Source organism: Lissotriton vulgaris, chromosome 10, assembly GCF_964263255.1.
Source record: "Lissotriton vulgaris chromosome 10, aLisVul1.2, whole genome shotgun sequence".
In the NCBI taxonomy this organism is placed as follows: domain Eukaryota; kingdom Metazoa; phylum Chordata; class Amphibia; order Caudata; family Salamandridae; genus Lissotriton; species Lissotriton vulgaris.
The window spans coordinates 714,154,323-714,177,162 of NC_141698.1; the positions used below are offsets into that span (position 1 = coordinate 714,154,323).

The 22,840-nt window shown below is 41.9% G+C and overlaps 1 protein-coding gene and 1 long non-coding RNA gene across 3 annotated transcripts in view; both read left to right on the forward strand.

Annotated features, from left to right (window-relative positions):
- Positions 1-22,840, forward strand: part of EPC1 (enhancer of polycomb 1) — a 1,373,110-nt gene that overhangs the window by 274,323 nt on the left and 1,075,947 nt on the right. The window lies entirely within an intron of this gene.
- LOC147688708 (uncharacterized) lies at positions 2,713-3,462 on the forward strand. The gene is made up of 3 exons (XR_015300545.1): positions 2,713-2,786; positions 2,890-2,953; positions 3,381-3,462. It is a non-coding gene; the product is annotated as an uncharacterized LOC147688708 (long non-coding RNA).

Sequence of the window (22,840 nt, forward strand, 5' to 3'; positions counted from 1 at the left end):
CGGTCGGCACACCAGTCTCCTTGGTAAGTGGTGCCACTTGCTTCTTCTGCTCCTGCTTACTGGCAGTGGCACTGGCAACTTTCTTGTTAGAGGAGCTACCGCCACCTTTCTTTGGGCCCATCTTCAGATGTCAGAACAGCAGGACGCAGTTGCACGAGTTGCAGAGTTGTCTATGGCCACACGTGACGTCACGTGACGTTGTGCACACACCGCAGCAGGACTTCTTCCTGGCACTACAACAAGTGATGATGATGAGGATGATTCCTGGTTCTTTGTGCACCTAAAAGCAAAGAAGGCAGAGGAACATCAGTTGAATAAATGTTGCATATATTGTGCTTCAAATAATACTATTGCAACTAGGCATTTATTATTATTAACACAACACACCCAAAAACGGGAAGAGCCAAAATAAAAATTTCAATTCTAATCAAAAAGACCACACAGAGAGTTGTTTCATGCACCCATTCATTGTGTAACCCTAGGTCTACTGGCCCGCAACCTTGCCGGCCTATGGCAAAAACTGCCTGGCCTCAATATGCCCCCCCCCCCACATGACCAGGCCCCAACAACACCCAAAAAATCGAAATACACTCAACAATCACCCCAATCCAATGCCATCCATGCCCCAAATGATGTTTAAATTCAAGAGACCCCACAAAAGAACTTTGTCCATGCACCACTGAGTACCCCTGGGCATAATGGATGAAAGCAAGGCAGACTGGGTGCAGGCCTATGGCACAAAGCACACTGCCTGGCTTCCAAATGGCCCCTAGACCCCCACCCACATGGCCAGGCCCTGGACCAGGCCTCAAAATGGCCCCCACCCACATGGCCAGGCCCTGGACCAGGCCCCAATAACACCCAAAAAATCGAAATACACACAAAAATCACCACAATCCAATGCCACCCATGCCCTAAATGAGGTTTAAATTCAAGAGACCCCACAGAAGGACTTTGTCCATGCACCACTGAGTACCCCTGGGCATAATGGATGAAAGCAAGGCATACTGGGTGCAGGTCTATGGCACAAAGCACACTGCCTGGCTTCAAAATGGCCCCTAGACCCACACGGTCAGGTCCTGGACCAGGCCTCAAAATGGCCCCCACCCACTTGCCCATGCCCTGGACCAGGCCCCAACACCCAAAAAATCTAAATACACACAAAAATCACCCCAATCCAATGCCATCCATGCTCTAAATGATGTTTAAATTCAAGAGACCCACTGAAAGACTTTGTCCATGCACCACTGAGTACCCCTGGGCATAATGGATTGAAAGCAAGGCTGACTGGGTGCAGGCCTATGGCACAAAGCACCCTGCCTGGATTCAAAATGGCCCCTGGACCCCCACCCACATTGCCAGTCCCTGGACCAGGTATCAAAATGGCCCCCACCCACATGGCCAGGCCCTGGACCAGGCCCCAACAACACCCAAACAATCGAAATACACACAACGATCACCCTAATCCAATGCCAGCCATGCCCTAAATGATGTTTAAATTCAAGAGACCCCACAGAAAGACTTGGTCCATGCACCACCGACTACCCCATGGCCTACTGGCTAGTGTGGCTTTAACACGCACCCCAAAATTAAAAAAAACTTCCATATATAATAGTGAGCTATTCAATTCCATGCCATCCATGCCGTAAATGATATTAAAGTTCAACAAAACTCACAGAAACGGTTGTATCATGCACCCATGACTAACCCTGGGCCTACTGGATACTGTGGCTACCCACAATATATATATTTTTTTAGGTTGTGAAAAAGTTTATAAATTGTAGTTGCAGCAACTGCAATGCCCCAAACAAACAACACCAACTTACTTGTAAAATCTCAAATCCAAAAGTGATCCAAACAAAAAGTCCTCAAATACAAATTTCCAGCAGCAGCCACAAAGAGTAATCCTTTCAGCTCCAGATCCAAATGAAAAGTGACCAGGACATGGACAAAGCACTGGGAGGAGCCTGCTGGACAGGAACAGGAAGTTGGAGACTCTGGGGCACTTCCTGGAGAGGCTATATGGCACCACCTACTCAACCATGGTGGCCACCCACTCCTTGGGGCTATCCACCACAGCACTTTCAACCACCGGCACCTTTTCAACAATTTCAACAAGACTTTACCAACCAGTCTTTTTTAGGGGTATGCCAGGGGAGAACTGGTTCCAGTGTAATTTTCACAAAGACGCCCTAAATACATCAAACTCCCACTGTTTGATTCATTTTTTAACCATAATTACTCATTTTAGTTTTAAAAGCAGTCAGGACTATATTGGGCATGTTGAACATAAAACCTTTTTCAGTAAGTCTTTCTACTAGGTTTACGCGAGTTAGAAATCACCACGTGACCCGGTTGTCAGGGTGATATTCCAAACCCGGAACTCCGCGTCGCCATTGCGACTGCGTGAATTGACTGAAGCCGGATTAGCTCCGTGAACGGTGAGCGTCTCCTCAGTCAGGATCTTGTCCCGACGCTTTTAAGAAACCCGTCTCGACACTAGATTGCTAACATCGATTCTTCTTGCCTTGTCCTGCAGACGCAGCCATAGAAGCACCGCCGCCCGACTGCCACAAACACGATCTCTGCCGGACGTGTCTTGGCTACGGCACCGTGGTGAGTCTTCAATCCGCACTGTGGGCCATTTGTATTTGAACCATTTTTAATATTACTATGGTCCCCTAACAAGCGTCTTTTGCCCTTAATTTGTTAGATTATGTCGATGGTCACAACGGACCCCCCCAGACCCGTGGAAACACTGTGAATAGCGATTGGGCTATATTTTGGTGAGTCCTTCCCCCCCCCCTTTTCATAAGTCAATATTAGTGAATCCAATCACTGCCTCTCGCAGTTTATACTGGTTTTTACACCTTTATTTTAAAATTACAGATCTCTTCATCTCTATTGACCTCGAACCCACGCATAATCGGGTCCTGTGTACACCACGTGTGTGGTAAGCTTTCTCAGTTAGCCAGTTCCATATTAGCACTAAATAGCAGTAATGCATGCCAACAGCAAGCAGCAGGTATCCTCCCTGCTCATATGATCACCCTTCAACCAGCTGGAGTATTCACTGACTCCTTAGACTGTCCACCGTTGCGTTTCAAGCCTATCCCCAACTGCTCTTTACCAAATGGTCCCAATTTCCACACTGAATAATTGGGATTCTTTAATATCACTTAATCATGTGCATATTGTGCGTTTTTGTGCCACACCTAAGTAGGGGCATTCTTTTTGCCTGTATTCCCAGCCATCCCGGCGGCATACATGTTCCAACCTGAGCCAATCCCATATTTTGGGTGATGTGCAATGTTCTTTTAAATAAAAGTTAGGGATATAATTTTCCCGTGTTAAAATACATTCATTTATGTACCAAATAGGTTACGTGTCCCCTATCCTCCAGTCCTGATGAAGACCCTACAGCAAGATCATAACAATATCTGCGCCTACAAGGGTCGAAACGTCGACATCTGATTGCCTTTCATTATCAACTCCACACCCTATTGGTTTCATTCATTGAACTTTTGGAGTATGATTTTTGTCTAAAATAATATATTTGAACCTGTTGGTCCTATTTTTGGTACAGAATTTGTAACTGTGAGAAACAAGTTTCAAGTGCTGATTTTTTCGTCACCTAAGAATCTTCTTTCCTTTCCTCACCTACTCCCATCACTATCACATTCCCCCTCCCCGCTTCTACCCTTTGGGGCACTGTAACTAACCAATGCTTGATTATTGTGTAATTTGTGTATTTTGAGTACAACGTCCCATTGTGAATTAAAAACAATGTGGACTAAAGCTTTGTTGATTTGATTTATTTCCAACTATTTGGTTAATGTCTCCTTGTTACTGGGACCCCCTCGCTTTACAGGGGAGAACAAGAGGCAGAAGAAGAAAACGGCAGTCACAGGTCCATTGGTACCAACCCGAGCCCGTACCACAACAGATGGGCAAGACCAAATTGAATCGGAACCAACAACAAACAATGTTGAACCCGGACGGGACTTAGTAGTTAATTTAAGTCAAAAGAACCTGACACCAGAAGAATTAATGGTCCTTAATAGAGGTCTAGGCTTTGTAACCACTACAGAGGAGGATGCTTTTACAATCCAACGAGAATTGGCGCCATTTTTTCGAAAGGTTCGCCTCTATCATTTTTTTAAGGATAAAGACCAACCTGAATCTACAGTAGATACGAACACTGGACTTAGAAACTGGTCTACTTTCAATCCACCTTTACATGGTGTACCACCAGGAAGAAATCACCATCATGTGTTCTAGCAAGAGAAGATATTACAGTAATCTTCCACACAAAGAACAGCTGGCTCTTAGAGCTTTGACTGGAGATCCGGCAATCACAATTAAGCCCTCCGACAAAGGTGGTACTACTGTGATCCAAGATACTGAAGTATACCGTTCAGAATGTCTACGACAGCTGAATGAGAGAAGGGCCTATCACCCACTCAACGAGGATCCAACTGCAAGACTGAGCAAGACCATTGCTATTGCAGTTGAGGAGGCGCTCAACGAAGGTTGGATAACCGCGCATGAATTAGCCTTTCTCCAAATAACACTCCCGGTGAAGCCGGATTTTTACACCTTACCAAAGGTCCATATGACCACGAGACCTCCTCCGGGCAGACCGATTATTTCGGGCATAGGCTCACTGTTGGAGCCTTTATCCACTTTCGTGGACTTCTTCTTGAGACCACTTGTTAAGCAAATGCCTACGTATCTACAATATACAAAGGTCGTACTAAGCCTCCTACCTACGATAGAGTTCGACTGCGAGAGAGACCTGCTGGACTCTTTCGACGTTGGGTCTCTTTAGACATCTTTTCCTCAAGATGCGACGCTTGATACCATCTCTGCTATTCTGAATGAGAGCCCCCTGGAATCAATTACCCCAGTCTATTTCATCATGACGTTAGCCCAGTTGGCCATGAAGGAAAATTTCTTCAGATTCGAAGACACTATATACCTCCAGGTCTCTGGGACAAGTATGGGCAGCGGTTTTGCGCCAAGTTTGGCGAACCTCTACGTCCACAGTTTTTAGCAAGAGCACGTACTTTCCATTGATAACCCCTTCCATCAGTCTATTTGACTGTGGAAGCGGTATATCAATGATATTCTAGTAATATGGCATGGAGATGTGGAATCAGTCATCCAGTTCCAAACTTGGCTTAACTCTCGTAATGAATTCTTGAGGTTCACTCTGGAAGTAAACAAAGACAAGTTAGTCTTTTTGGATTTGCTGATCTATGTGACACCCACAGGATTGGAGAGTGAATTATTTAGAAAACCAATGGCATGTAATTCACTTTTACGCTACGATAGTCAACATCCTAAGTCGTTGCCAGATAATCTGCCATATGGTCAGTTTTTGCATCTTCTACGTAATTGTTTGACAAATAAGAAGTACAAACAGCACTCTGAAGACATGTCAAAACAACTAAAAGCAAAACTATACCCTAAGAAATTGATCAAAAAAGCGTGCAAGCGAGCTTCAAACAATCATAGGGAAGCCCTGTTGGAGCCCAAGATTGAAAAACCTCCTCTGGGACGCCTTACTTTTGTGAACACTTTTAACACACCAATGACATTCAGAAGGGTATACTGAAGAATTGGTGTTTCCTCAATACAAGAACAGAAAAGATTCCGATGCCTCTCTTTTCCTTGAAAAGAGGCCCGGAGTTTACGTGACTGTCTCATACACACTCGTCCGAGACAACTGGAATTAAGACCAACCAGTACTTTGTGGAATTTAGCACCTGTCCAAGGACACTTTCGGAGTGGAGGGTGCACCAACTGTCCACAAACTGATCAATCCAAAACAGTAGACATCGGATCATCAAGACCATGGGGCCAGACTGCTTTTACTAACTGCAATAGCGACATTTTGGTCTATCTGATTCAGTGTCCCTGTGGGTATCCGTATGTTGGTATGACCACTCGAAAGGTAAATCATTAAATGCAAGAACATAAGAGTACCTTTCGTTGCAAAAAAACCAACACAAAATTAACAAGGCATTTCATTGAATGTAATCATCCCCCTGAAAGCTTTTCATGGACAGTCCTGGAGAAACCCCATATACCATCACACGTCAATGACAGAACAAAGTATCTCTTTATTAGAGACCAAAAATGGGTGTTCAAATTAAGTAGTGACACGAAGGTCCTGAATGATACTATTCCGTGGATTTTGCTGTGATAGATTATATCCACTCTCAGGGCCCTTTACATATGTCCTACCCTGCCAACCAACTAGAGATATATGGAAGATGGGATCTAGTCATTGAAATAAATAGTTCATGCCTTCTTCGTTGTCCGTCAATAGGATTATCCTTAGACAAGAAGAAGTGGTAAGGAACTACTTGAAATACTTGCATTAGTAGCAGCATTAGTACCACCACATTATGACTGATAAACCTATAAGAAGCAACCAATCACGAAAAAAACTAAATAACTTAATTTGATTTGAGCGGATTAAGAGATATACGGTAGTTGTTTCGAAGTAGAGAAATAATGTGGTGCAGAATTATAGACTACAAAGAACAGTAATACATCAGTAATGATCTTAATTCAAAACAAAATAAGATCAATTAAACCAGCACGGCAGGTTGAGCCACCGACATGATCGTGGATGTTTTTGAAGTAACTTTATTACACCACTATCTTGTGAACATTGAGTCTTTTAAACTTCAATAGACTCCCTAATTCAATCTGTGTCGCTTCAAGACTGTTGAGTCTGACGTCATCCTGTAGTCCGTCGCCCGATGATGACGGTGTGCTGTTAGCGGAAGCGATAAAGGTATTGACAAGATGGTGCCTCGGGACCTCCCATACAGCAAGGTGGAGCTCAATTTACCGACGGGCAATTGAGAGACATTGTACATAGATTCGGTAGTGAGAAGAAGCAGCGCGAGTATGAATGCGCGTGGCAGATAATGAACTTTCCTTCCTTTGTCGAGTCTGTGGACTAAATGACGACTAAACAGCGGTGTGTCTTTTGAATGGAGAATAGGAGACTTTTTTAGCAGGTTTGCTAGCGAGTATGCGGCGAAACTGGTTTATCGCAACAGAGATGGGCGTGACAGAGACTAAGAGACAGTTGTTTATTTTCAAAATGACATACGATTGCAGTTTGGTTGATAACGTACATACAGTAATATCTAAGTGAGATTGCTCTGTTTAAACCAGAGCCTATTCCAATGTACGGATAGCTGGTTCTATGAGACCTCTAGACATAACCGCACCAACAGTATGTTTGAAGATATGCACTGACCCAAGCCCAAACTGTTTCTGATATATGCCACATAAGACTGGGCAGGTGGCTATTGCCCATAAGCAACAGCAGTTTTCTTATGTGATACAGAGGCGACAACAGTCAGCCACTGTGATTACTAGAAGCATAACGTCTACATCCATTACAACGAATTGAACAGTATACATGAGAGTGGCTAATGCCTGTAGTAATAACCCGTTACAGAATTTCTATAGACAGACTTATATGAAGGGAATTCTACGTACGAGATTTTATGGCGCTCATATGATTAGTCACAATATGAGACTACGTGCTCGGGTTGTTTGATTGAGTTTGAGAATGAGAGTGATGGGATATTTGCATTCTATCTCTTACTTTGAAGAGTTTGATCCCCCCGTGAATATGTATCTACCTTATTTACAGGGCGGGGTCTCACACACCTGAGTGTTTACCGGGTGAGGTGGGGCTGATACCTCATATAGGACAGGTGAGTGGACCTGTAACTTGGTTTTGGAGGTACTTTGTTTTAATTTAATAACCAAACCGTTGAGCTGATTGTGTAATTTAAATTGAGCAAGTACTTTGATGATTACCATGTTTTGTTACTTCATGTTACATGTGTGCAAATTCTATCTTTTAGGTGTGACAATCACTCTGCCTATATGCAGGTAATATGACAAGCACATAATTACACGGTTTTATTTTGTTTGTTTTCACGTATGCAGTAGCTTAATGTTAATAAAGGTCCTGAAGAAAGCCTGGGCAAAGGGCCCTTCAAGACTGAAACTAGTCGACCACTTTCTTATAGGCAGCAACATATTTGGTCAATGTCGTATCTGCAACTTTTTATTAGGTTTGTGAGAGTTGTTGAAATAAAGGGTTTTTCTCTCACATCTCCTTTTTAGATCACCACTTTTTTTGCACTGCACTTTATCCTTTTCCATCACATAACTGAGACATCCTTCAGATACACCAGTAGATTCAGTAAAACTACAGGTCGCTGTTGTCTCCTCTGTCTGTGTTTGTTCATACAAGGGTCACATGGACCGATGCGATATTCTCACCATATCTTCTCTTGTTGTGTCAAAGAGATTGAATGTTGAGAAAAGAAGGATATCCAAATGATGACACTGGCCTTGTGAGGCAGTTGATGGAAATCTGACTGATTCGCAATGGTTATAGTTAGTTTTATCTCTTTTTCTTTATTCTTTTCTCAACGGTTTGTAGAATGACCTCCAGATTTTTATGTATTGAGTATAGTGGATTTGGGGATTGAATCTGGTGAGGTCGGTAAACTGTCCCTTAGACCCTTGTGGATGTGTAGATAGCACTTCCTTCCTCCCACCTCCCCAAAAATGGACTCCTTGCACAAAAAAGTGCAGCCAAATGTCAATCTGAGGAGTTATTTTGATCCAAACCATCAGCTGCCAGCACTAGATTTCTTGTGCAGAATTGCAATTTTTGTGACTTCGGGAAAACAAGCTGTTCAAATCTCCCGCCTGATGTCAGCTGCGAGTCACATCTACGTCTTCGCAATTGTTTACTCTCGCAGGCCCTTATGACGTATTTGCGTTCTCAAAGTCTCGCAGTGCAAGATGGCGGGACTCCATGACGTACTCGCGGTCAAAGTCTTGCGCGATCACGCAGTCAGATCCAAAATGGCGCATCGCACTCAAACAGGGAGGAAAACAACTCGGCGAACTCAAAATCACGGTAAGTCAACGCCGCGCGCGCGAGATTGTATTTTTGAAGTGCGACCAAGCAAAAAAAAAAATCGCCAGCTAGCGAATGGCGGATTTTTGGGCAATTTCGCGCGATTCGCGGACCACAAAATTGCCAAAAATCCGCAAATTCCACGAGCGGAACAAATTTTCTGCCCATGCTTAATAAATACATATATTTGCAGCTGACAGAAAAGTCTAAAAATGGCAAATTACATTTAGTTTTCATTTTAAACCAATATGCAATTACCTAAACAAATGTTATTAACAGAAAATTACCATAGAATTGTTTCACAACATTGATTTAAATAAAAAGAAGGGGAATATAAGACATTGTTAGCCAATAGGCTGCCATTCAAAGAATAACAGAAAAAACTGGCAATGTGTCTTTAAGAATCTCACAGCACCCCCTGTATCCCATCATGCCTCATAGGTGACAGGCCAGTTCCTTTTAACAGCTCCTACTGTTGGGATCCTAGAGCATTGAGCTCTGGCTTTTTTGACAATTTTGTCATAAAACTCTCTTCAAACAAACCCTTTTCAAACCAACTTATTTTGAAAGATTTCAGTTCCTAGAGTACAGACAACAGTTTTTCTTACAGAATTTTTTAATTTTTTTTTACGGTTAGTCATGCCTTCGCTTTTTGTGAAGTGTCCCTCCTGTGGGACGAAGAAGGCTCAAACTGATTCTCACTCCTTCTGTATTATGTGTCTTCCAGAGTCCCATCGTCCTGACTCCTGTCTTCATTGCCAGAAACTGTCTAGATGTACCCTGAAGGACAGAGAGAAGATCAGACTTAATGGCCTCCGTAAGAGAGGAACCGCTGTGTCATGAAAGGACCTTGAAAAGTATCAGTTTATCATCAAAGAGCCCTTTTCTCATCCTAAAACACCCCACAAAGAAACGTCTCCTGAGATAAACCGAAAACGGCACTCCTGGCTGGCGTTGAGAGGTATGGCATAGAGAGCAGAGAAAATTCCTGTTTGTTCACCGTCGACGTTGGAATTTGAGTTGACACCGACGTTGGAACATACTAGTCACACCAACGACAAGGCACCCATCGCCATCAAAAACACAGTCGACGGCCATCTGTGTTAAGACCTTCATAGACATTGCAGTCTTCAGCTCTCAGGAAACATTCGGCGATGTTGGGGCACATTTTGCCGTCACACACATTGAAGGCTCAAAGACGTTCATCAATGTCAACTCGGAGAAAGTCCAGTCGGCGTCTAAAGTAAAGCTGTCCGCCTTCCGTGTGCCATCGAAGTCAAGAGCACGCTCTGCGTCGGCATAGATACAACTTTTGCCAAAATATATAGCGGGATCAAGGCCTCTCCATCAGGCCTTCTTCTCAGTCACCACTGAATATTTCACCACATTGGCTAGAAAGCTTACAAACAAGACATGTGTCTCATATCTCGGACTCAGCCTATTCGCGGATGTACTCTCGATCAACAGTAACGCCGCATACACCAGGGACACCTTCTCCTAACTTTTTTCCTGCCATACCATCAGTTTCTCCAGAGAGGAGTCTGCGCCTACCTAGTGCACCTAGGTCTTCTCGTAGATCTAGGAGTCCTCTCAGTCATATATCAAAATGAAAGCCATCTAGAACTAGATCCACGTTGGAATCTAGAGGATGTCATGGTTCCATGTCAAGACCGAGTAGAAAGGGGTCACCCTGCTTAGGTCCTCATTTAAAAATGATTCTCCTACCTTAAAGGACACACCCCCAGCCAGAGTGTCCTCAGTGGATGACCTTACAACATCTATTGATGTTATGATCAGAGCTCCACCAAAACTGAATAATGACATTTGCACACCTACAACCTCATCAGTATTTTTCGAAACTACATCATAGAGATGTTTCAAGGCCCTTTTTACCCCTAGTTCCAAGACTTATGGAGCCAACGATGCAGCAATTTTGACCCGATCATTTCTTAGAATACCTCAACCTCGGACACCTAAACAAATGCAAAGCTCCCGACCAGGACCTTTTGTTCCTGAGGGCTGATGCCCCTCTGGATTCACTCATAGTGAGTGCCGCATGCATGATGCACTCTGTGGCTTCTTCGTCCTCAGTCCCTCCATATAAGGACAGTAAGTAGATAATCTCGAATTGGAAAGCTGATGTGTGGAACATCTGCATCTTTCATGAAGTAGCGAGTGCTTCTGCTTTACTAGGAGGATATGATAGATAGTTTTGGAACTCTCTCACTAGATTTACAGAAAAGCTACCCAAGGACGACAGGCAGTACTTCTAGAAAAAACTGAATGAAGGTGGATTAGTATCCAACCAAATCATAAGTGCAACAGATCTCGACCACATGGTTACTCGCATGGCGTCTGCACGAGGAGGTCTTTCTAGCTGTGTCGAACAGGCCTGAAACCAGAGGAACATCACAGAATCATGAACTTACCCTTTTCAGGCAACATCCTGTTTGGTACCAGTGTGGATGAGTTCTCCAGGATGAAATCTGAAATGGACCCTCTCAAGGCTGTTGGTCTAGAGAGGAAAAAAGAATTTCGCAAGAGATACTAGTGTTATAACAAGTGATTTTATTAGCGGTGTTGTGCAGTTCCTATAAGACCTGAACAGGATCCTCCGCATGTTTGGACAGCATACACTGTAGAATTGGTATCAGACTGATTCTGTACACCCCCACCAGGTATTTTGGCCTTCTGTATCAGCTAGTTCACGGTGCCACTATAATCTCCTCTTACCAAGGAGAGTATAGTTCCTGGCAACCATCGAACATGACAACCCTGATCCCTCAGGATTGTGGAAACAATATACTACATTTGCTAAGTCACTCTTGCTTACTTAGTCTCAGAAAGATACAAAGAATAAATGGTCTGGGAGTTTTCAATAAGAATTTATTGAACAGTTATTCTGGTGTAAAATAGATGAGCTGCAACAACCATTAGACAGTAACAAAGATACATAAATGATTAGAATCACTATGAAAGTAAACAGATGGTAAAGTTCTACCATCTTGCAATAATCATGAATACATATGAGTATATAAAATACATGATAATAAAAAGATGCGTATTCCTACGATGCCTCCGTAATTAGATGTACCTAAGTGTTCCTAGCATGTGTGTAGGTGTTATGCCAAGAATCCCTCTAGGATAAAGTCTACCCCAGTACCTGAAGTGAGAGAGTGTGACCTCGTCCTGGTCTCGGTTTGGACACCCCGCAAGGGATGCTAGACCATTGCGAGGTGAAGTATCTGCATGCAGGAACCTCAGCGTCTTCGTGCCAGTGTGTTGGCCGGGAAGTCCTGGTCTCCTCTATCTGTCATAGCCAGATGTGTTGTATATATATACCCATAGTTCTCCCCAGGGGTCCTACCTTGCTGTATTACTTTGTCGGACTTAGGATGACGTTATGAATGAACTTTGCACATAGATATTATACAAGAGATGGTAGTCCTGCTGCACTTCCAAAAATACTCATGAATAATGTATGTGATTTTGAACTAGGGAAAACCTGTATTCTGAATGCAATGTCGTAGCTAGGTAAAAGGTCAGCCCCTATAAACTGTTATGTATGTAATGGAGGGAAGAATATAGGTGAAATGTTAAGATGTTACCTGGGCCTATATTAGTGTATCTATATGAAATATAACAGTGGAGGGTTCAAACTGGTCACTGGGCTCCACACCACCAACTGCAAAGGTCACATTCGCCCTCGCAGACCATCTAGAAAAAGAGGATCACAACAATAACCTCCATCCTCCATCAAACCGACTGCCAAGCAATGTATCCTCACTTCCCCCTTCTCCATTACCTGCTCCGGTGGGAGGAAGCATCACCAATTACATGAAAGAGTGGTAGTCAATCATAAAAGACAAATGGGTCTTAAATATTGTTCAAAATGGTTACTCTCTTTTTCTTTCAAGTCCCCTTCTTCTGCTGTTCCACTGGCAAAAACGTCACAGTATCATGAAGACCTCTTACAAAAGAAAGTCCACATTCTATTGCAAAAAGAGGCCATAGAGGAGGTTCTGTGTCACCAAAGATGATTGGTAATTTACTCTAGTTGTTTCTTGGTGAGAAAGAAAAGTCTGAAGCAAGAGTTCAGACCCATTTTAGATCTAAGACTAATGAAGAAATTCATATGCAAGGAGAAGTTCTGAATGCTGGCTCTGATGTGCTCCGTAGATCTTCAGGATGTGTTCTTCCACATCCTAATTGCCTCAAAACATCTGCAGTTTCTACGTTTCCGAGTGAGATCTTGCCCCTATCCGTACAAACTACTCCCGTTAGTCCTGAAGTTGACCCCTTGACAATTCTCAAAATGCGTGGCCATGGTCACAATCTCCTAAGGAAAAAGAAAATATTTGCTTACACGATTGGCTCATAAAGTGTTAATCGCCCTCGCAAACAATGCAGCATTATAAAATTTGTGTCCGGACACTGCACAATCTAGGTCTCCAAATCAACTTCAAAAAGTCTACAGTATACACAGTTCTAAAATTACACTACCTGGGTGCTACACTAGACATACAAACTGCAGATGGAGAGGCTATCATCAATCACTCTGAAATGTCAGTTTCCTCAAATCTTAATATCCATCTGCGAGACAGATTGCATCTCTACTGGGATCAATGGCCTCTTGCGTTTTCATAGGTCCTCACTCAAGGTTACACATGGGACCTCTGCAGCAATGTCTGGAAGGTGCGAGGAGTCCTCTTTTAAACCGCTGGGAAGGTAAGCTGACCCTTTTACAAGCTGCAATTCAGTCTCTACCATAGTGGTCTCATTGGAAAAACCTGGTGGTAGGGGATTCCTTTTTACCCGGACCCTCCAGGACAGACACTGATCACAGATAACTCTCTCCAGTGATGAGATGCTCATTTGGGCTCCTACAGACTCTGGGTGTTTGGTCGGACAGAGAAAGGACATATTACATCAATATGCTAGAATTAAGAGCAGTATATGCTAGAATTAAGAGCAGTTTAACTAGCTCTACGGTCCATTTTTCCATCAATTACAGCAAACTCCCTCCTTGTTCAGACCGACAACACAACCACTATACACTTTCTGAACAAACAGGGAGGAACCTATTCTCGCCCCTGTCTCTGGGGTCTTGGAGCTATTTGGAATTGGTTAATAGCCAGTAACTTACCGATAACAGCCATTTACCTGCCAGGTGCCCAGAACATTTAGGCAGACTCTCTCAGCCAAAACGTCCACAAAAATTATGATCGGATTCTACACGACGACATCTTGCAAGAACATTTTTCGAAAATGGGGCATCCACAAATAGACCTGTTTGGAGATACAGATAACAAAAAATGCTGCAATTATGCGTTCTGGTTTACCCGGCCAGGGTCGATAGCGGAATGCCTTTTTGATAAGTTAGTCAGGGAAATTTCTCTATGTGTTTCCACCAACTCCTCTCATTTCAACAGTGATAAAAAAAACTGACCAAATTCAGGACCAGAATGATCCTAATAGCGCAGGAATGGCCTCGCCAGTGGTGGTTCACAGACCTTCTTCATCTTACAGAGAGACCACAACAGATGTTGCTGTGCAGGAAGGATTGTACTTGTTTGGAGGGCAGATTCTACATCCCAACCTCCCCTCACTGACATTGACAGCATGGATTCTGAATTCCTCCAATATGGACATTGATGCTTTTCACATGAATGTATGCACATTTTTAAAGAAGCCAAAAGACCTGCCTTCAGAAAATCCTATACTTTAAATAAAAAAGGTTCTATTTATAGTGTAACCAAAATGATCTCCATTTGATTTTGGGCCATGAAAATGTAATTTTCCTTATCTTCTCCACTTTTCTTAAATCTGGCCTGCAGTTTTCCTCCATAAAGGTACTTCTTGCAGTCATTACATCTTACATAAAGTCCATTCACAGCCATCTTTCTTTAAAATGCCAGTGGTCAAAGATTTTTTAGAGGGCCGTAAAAGGTATTTCCTCCATTTAGATCACTGTCCCATCCGTGGAAACTTAATATAGCCCTTTCAAAATTAATGGATCCTCCATTTAAGCCAATGCAGAAAACCTTGTTGCTTCATCTCGCATGTAAACAGCTTTTCTAGTGGGCATTATCTTCAACCCGTAGGGTCAGCGAAATTCCGACTCTTATTTTCTGAAGAACCATATACGGTCAATCACTTCAGTAGGATAGTTAAAAGAACTTATCCTAGTTTTCTCCCATAGGTAGTCTCCGACTTCCTCATTAACCGGACTATATCACTGCCAACTTTCTTCCCAAACCCTGCTGTGAGGTTGTTAAAGGCACAGTGCCAGTTTTTCTGTGTTATTCTTTGAATGACAGCCTATCGGCTAACAATGTCTCAATTTTAATTTCCTTTTAAATAAAGGTTGTGAAACAGTTCTATGGTAATTTTTCTGTTAATACTAAAACTTAGTTTTCCCTTGCAGGCAATCCCCAACATTTTGTGTTACATTTTGTAGGAGGTCCGCTGTGTTTGTCCTGAGAAAGATGGGGACATACAAGTCCAGCCCAATGACACGCGTCGACGTAATGCACAATACTGAATTTGTGAAAACAGGGGACTTGATAGATGGTGATGTAAACACCACATGAAGTATTTGATACCTAGATTGAACGGATCAGTTTTGATTATTGATAACTGTTTTTTGTCTGTTCCCTCTCTGGTCATTTGTTATAGGATTTTTTTTAATTGTGTTGCGCTGTAATGTGAAGGTTACATTGAAGTTTTTAAATTATTGTGAAGAAACTATTTTTTTTTAATATGTGGGGTAATGCAATGATTGATTTGAATTAGTGTGTAAACATTGTTATGTACTATTAAGAAGGATAACATTAAACCTTTTGTATTCCTGCTACAGTGTTGTGGTACATAATTGGGTCTGTGAGACGATTGAGTGGAGACTGTGAACCAGATGTGTGACTGTATTATTCCTGCTAGGCAAACTATGTTTTTGTTTTGACATTGGGCCCTGTCCCTGTTGTGAATTAATGTAAATCCATTCAGTAGTTTTCGAGATCTAATTAAAAAAAAAATTGTTTATCTAGGGACACAGACTCTCCGCAGATTCACCTACGATGAATCCACGGGTCCAAACGCTAAATCAGGCTTCTGATTGGCTGGCCACACTACACCTTCACAGTAACGTTGCAGCCGCCATTTTATATGTTGGGAAACTGTCTCCGGGACTGAAAAGATTGTTGAATAATACATGAAGGGGTTACGTGAGAGCTTTTTCTGGCACTTTGCATATGTTAAAAATGAGGGGCAAGCTTGTGTACTGTGCGTGAATGTCTGTATGGCTTTTTTTTTTTTTTTTGCCACTCACGTGATTCGCAGACCCGTCGTGGGGCTTAGCCCCCCCTTGTAAATCCACGATGGACCCGCTGATTTCACAAATGCAAAAAGAATACACACACCCACTCACTTACATACCCATACAGACATTCACACACAGTAACTGACCCATACACACTTAGACCCCCCCACTACACCCATACAGACATTCACACTCAAACCCACTTACATGCCCATACATTCACCCACACACTAACATACCCATACCGACACTGTTACACCGACAATTACACCTATCTAGACACTCCATCACCCAATCACATACGCATACACTCAAACCCACACTTACATATCTTCTCACACCCATTGACATACTCATACATACACTCACACCTACTCAAAAACCCATACAGACACTCACACCCGCTCACATACCCATACAGACACGCTCACATACCCATACAGACACACTCCAATACCCATACAACCACACTTGCACCTACTGATAGACACGCTCACACCCACTCACATACCCATACAGGCACTCACATACCAACACAGGTCCTGTTATACCCACACCTACATTCGTAAGACACTATCACACTCAGTCACATACCCATACAGTCATACCCATACTTGGACTCATGCAGACCATCACACCCACTCACATGCCCATACACTGTTACACCCACATTTACACTCATACATACTCGCAACCACTCACATACCTAACAGATACTCGATTACCCACATTTACACCCTTGCAGATACTCTCACAGCCTCTCTCATACAGACACTGACATCCATTCACATATCTATACAGTCACTCTCACACCCACACTCACTCTTATATCAATACAGAGATCCTCACACTGACTCAGAAATCCACTGAGGCAGACACACACCCACTCACAGACCCACACAGGCATTTGCACCTTCAGTTAATGATGCACACACACAGTCATAGATTCACTCAGAAACCTTAACAAGTGAATGCTGAAAGGGTTGTTTGCTATTGAATGTGTGCTTTTAGTTTGGGGATATGTGATGGAATCACGGAGTCGAGAAACATTTATTAATAAAGGACTTACCAAGAAACAGAACAAGTATTAGGGAAATAAGGTGGCTCTGATAAGAGCATTTGTATTTATTGTGTGTATATGATTACTACAGAAAACCAAGATGCAGTCTTTCAAGTTGTTCAGGAACACCCTGTTGCCTTTCTCCCTGAAATGCACTCCCATTAGGTCTGTAAATCCTATCCATGCCAAAGCACAGGTTATGATTATAGATAGATCCCATGTTCTGGTCTCTGAGGAATACAGTAGCAATTCTATTAACCTGATTCCTGGCTTTGTCTATCTGTGGACAATATTCAGTTGACCACTTCCATTTCTGCCTCTGGGATATGTTGGAGAACACCAAGGAAGTGTGAGGAAAAACTTTCATTAATTGAACAAAGGTATCCTTCATTAGGATTTCCAGTCAGTGTGTCCAGGTTTTAGGCACCACAGTGAACAATCATGAAGTCCTAATACTTTCAACCAGTGTAAGCAATTGATGCCACTTTAACACTCTCTGGCCTACGCAAGTAATATCCACATTAGGCATCCCTAAGTCCCTGTCAATGCCACTTTCTTGCATACTCTTTAGCCGAAAACTCACAGCTGTGACCCACAATCCACACACTAACTATTTTGAAAGAAGGAGAAGTAGCACACAGGAGAAGACTGTCGCTGAATGAGGTAGTTTTCAAAATGAAGGCAGTTAAAGACCGTAGCAAGGAAAATTGAAAAAAATCACATTTGGTTGGATGGTGTAAATATGCTAGTGGTTAAAAGTAGGTTGTGAAATTAAGATAAAGTAAGTACATGTGTGATTGACTGTGCATATATTACAAAGAAGTAATGATGTTTGGGATGTGTTTCTATTTGCATACAGTCAACCACTTCTGCTGTATTTGGTTTAGGAGTTAGCAAGCTGCTCTAGAAACTGTTGTGAACTAGTGACCTACTGCTAGCCGAGAATGTTACAGCATTGGTCACCATGGTAACCGAGGTACAGGAAAATGGGGAAAGAGAAAAGCTTTGAGTATAACTGTAAAGGATGAGTATTTATTAGAAGTATTGGTGAATATGGTGTGTTTAACTACAATTGTAGCCATTAATAGCAAGTGGTGTGTTAGTGATGGTGTTTAGGAAAAGTTATTAAAAAAGATCTGTTTGCCACATGGATCCACGGATCTGCAGCGAGGTTACATGGGGGCCACGCTGGATTCGGTGACCCGCTCAAAACACCTACCAAAGTGGGCTTTCCTTAGAGGAGTGTCAGACTGGGTTATGAATTCTGATCATTCAGAAGAGTTGTATTAGTAAAATATAAAATAAGTGTTTCTGTTTGTTAACAGCCTTTGTAACCTTGAAAGCAAAGTAGAAAAGGTTGCAATTAATGGTTCCCTTGTATAAGAGTTGTGTACTATTGTGACCCAAAATTTACTTAGAAAGTTTTGATTTATATTTTCAAAAATGAAAGGGTAATAGTAAATAAAACTAAAAAAAAATATTTAAAATCCTCTGAACCAAACGAAGGTAAGAGGGATATCCTAGTGAAAAAAATAAATTTGAAAGGACATGATAGTTAGGCTCAGGTTTGTCTTGTACAAAAGTATTGAAATTCAGTAGTAGTTACCTGAGCTATCTATAACAGGGCTCGACAAATCTGAAAAATATTACTAGACCTGCAGGTCTAGTGAGTAGAATTATCTACTCGACCTAACAGCAATACACTCGACCCACAAATTGGTTTTATCTATACATATTAAAGCATTACTAAGAAAACAAAGTAAATAACAGAGCAGGAGTTACATATACTTTGGCCAATCAAGTAGCCAATGAGTAATACGAGTAGATATGTTGCAGCATTGTCAATGAAGTAGCATCATCTGTGGCTATTGAAGTCCATATGAGACTAGTGTGTCTCAACACCATGGCGTGACCAAAACCCTGATGCGCAGACAAAGAACACCAATGCCCTAGGCATGCCATGCCAAGGAGTCTGTAGGATAATATGTTACTGGACATGGTGGACATGTTAGTTAATTATTTGGCTTGAGAGGGATAGTAGCATACTACTAGCAGCAGCAACCCTGAAGGCCTGAACACCACCCTAATGCCATTTTATTCACATTAGAAGTTATGAACATCATCCAGCAATAGAAGCTATACTGGCATATGATTCATCACCCTAACATATAATAGTGCCAGTTCTGGTGTTCTTGCATTTGCTAGCTAATAGTTGTATTTTTATCTGACACAGGAAGAGTGATTGGCAGTATGTTGCAGCACAGTATCTACAGGTGTTTCTTCTCCAACAATAGGAATTTTAATGACCACTTTTAAAATGGAGTTTATTCTATAAAGAATGGTGTAGTGTTTTTTGCAGCAAAAATATTTGCCCACTGTGCCTGGAGCATTTTATATTGCGCATAAACATTTAATATAAACACATGTAAAAATTACTGCTGTGAAAAAATGTAGCTCGTAGTTAGTGGGCCCAGACGTTAAATTATTGAATTTACTCCCCTTAAGAACTGTTTGTAAAAGCTATGTTTCTCAGCCAGAATATTTACGAAAATCCTGTAAAATGCAATTTTCAGTCTCAATTTGTTTTCAGAAATGTTCTTGGAGGTCAACTCCCACTCCCACATCATCTTAGTGTGGGTCCGGCGTTTGCCAATGGCTCTGTGAAGATGGAGCTCACCCGGGACGGTATCCTGGGTATTTTGATGAACAAGCCAGAGCTAGTCTTAAGGAACTGGCGAGAATTATAAAAGAGAATGTAAAATAAACAGAAGAGTGCAGCATGCTGATGCAAAGCAGGGAAAGGAGCGCCAATGATGACATCGTGATTACAGAAATATTCAGCAGAAAGCCCTGTGTTTCTTCATCAGCATATGCCCTATTTGCCCTTTAACATTTATCAAATCAAATTTGCATCTTCAAACAAATAAATTAAAAATAAACAGAAACTGCGGGTCCACGCCTCACAAAATGAACTAAACAGCCTCAAAATTAGTGTGATAAATTACCATACACAGGCAGTGTTACTTGGTCATAACTACTGTATGTATATGACATATGTAACTAATGTTTTTTTAAACAATAGCGATTTCCGGAATGTATTTTATGGCATTGCATCATTAAGAAATGAATTCAAGCAGTACCTAGCAAGGATGCCGTGACCCTGGTTCAAGCAAGGAAAAAGCATCCTCAGACAGGTGTTGAGGGTGGGGTAAAACACAGCATTGGGAGGTTCAATCGGCCCCTCAGAGTTCTGGGTCCCCACCTGCTGCTACAGTAGTAGCTACTCCCCACTGCAAACACAATTGTACATGCACTGCGGTGAAAATACCCATGACATGCCCTAGGAGATTTGCTGAATTAAAGAGAGGCGACGCTGAAAACTGCCTCTTGCAAGTTAGTGGGTAAAATATATACCATACTAATCGGCATTCATTAATTGAACAAAGGTATCCTTCATTAGGATTTCCAGTCAGTGTGTCCAGGTTTTAGCCACCACAGTGCACAATCATGAAGTCCTAATACTTTCAACCAGTGTAAGCAATTGATGCCACTTTAACACTCTCTGGCCTACGCAAGTAATATCCACATTAGGCATCCCTAAGTCCCTGTCAATGCCACTTTCTTGCATACTCTTTAGCCGAAAACTCACAGCTGTGACCCACAATCCACACACTAACTATTTTGAAAGAAGGAGAAGTAGCACACAGGAGAAGACTGTCGCTGAATGAGGTAGTTTTCAAAATGAAGGCAGTTAAAGACCGTAGCAAGGAAAATTGAAAAAAATCACATTTGGTTGGATGGTGTAAATATGCTAGTGGTTAAAAGTAGGTTGTGAAATTAAGATAAAGTAAGTACATGTGTGATTGACTGTGCATATATTACAAAGAAGTAATGATGTTTGGGATGTGTTTCTATTTGCATACAGTCAACCACTTCTGCTGTATTTGGTTTAGGAGTTAGCAAGCTGCTCTAGAAACTGTTGTGAACTAGTGACCTACTGCTAGCCGAGAATGTTACAGCATTGGTCACCATGGTAACCGAGGTACAGGAAAATGGGGGAAAGAGAAAAGCTTTGAGTATAACTGTAAAGGATGAGTATTTATTAGAAGTATTGGTGAATATGGTGTGTTTAACTACAATTGTAGCCATTAATAGCAAGTGGTGTGTTAGTGATGGTGTTTAGGAAAAGTTATTAAAAAAGATCTGTTTGCCACATGGATCCACGGATCTGCAGCGAGGTTACATGGGGGCCACGCTGGATTCGGTGACCCGCTCAAAACACCTACCAAAGTGGGCTTTCCTTAAAGGAGTGTCAGACTGGGTTATGAATTCTGATCATTCAGAAGAGTTGTATTAGTAAAATATAAAATAAGTGTTTCTGTTTGTTAACAGCCTTTGTAACCTTGAAAGCAAAGTAGAAAAGGTTGCAATTAATGGTTCCCTTGTATAAGAGTTGTGTACTATTGTGACCCAAAATTTACTTAGAAAGTTTTGATTTATATTTTCAAAAATGAAAGGGTAATAGTAAATAAAACTAAAAAAAATATTTAAAATCCTCTGAACCAAACGAAGGTAAGAGGGATATCCTAGTGAAAAAAATAAATTTGAAAGGACATGATAGTTAGGCTCAGGTTTGTCTTGTACAAAAGTATTGAAATTCAGTAGTAGTTACCTGAGCTATCTATAATAAGTTACGTCCCGACCAATAGACTGCTTATGATCGCACATATTACATCACTCATGAAATGGTTAGTGACATCACTGACAGAATGAGTCACACACCCTCTCACACCACCATATAGCCTCTTATAACACACAACCACTCAAACGCCCCATGGGGGGGTGCGGGGGGGAGAGAGCGAGAGAGAGAGAGAGAGAGAGAGAGACTCTCTCTCTCCTTCACCCATACAGCCAGTGACACAGCCACTCAGTCATCCATTCAGGTACTCTCACACCCATAGTCACTCATTTCCCCGTAGATCCACTCACTTACCCATACAGCACCTCGAACACTCACTCACCCATTCACTAGTCACACACCCAATTATTCACCCATACCCAAGGCACGCACTCTATCACTGTCCCATACAGCCAATAACACACCCATAAAGCCCCTCAATGACATATGTCAAATAGTAATACTCAGTAGTACAGAAACAATAGTAGTTCAACTTATGCAGTAGCTTAGAATATAGCTTTAAATCTCTCAAACAGTTTGAAACACGCTCACTGGATTGTGTCATCGATGATGTCATCAGTGATGTCACTGACCATTGCATGAGTGATGTAATATGTGAGGTCATAGGCAGTGCACTGTACGGGTGTAAGTTCTAGTTAGCTCAGATACCTATAACTTCTGTGGTTTTGTACACAAAATATTGAGCCCAACTATCCCTGTAACCTTTGTTTTTTCCAGTGAATGAATATATATATATATATATATATATATATATATATATATATATATTTTTTTTTTTTTTTTTAA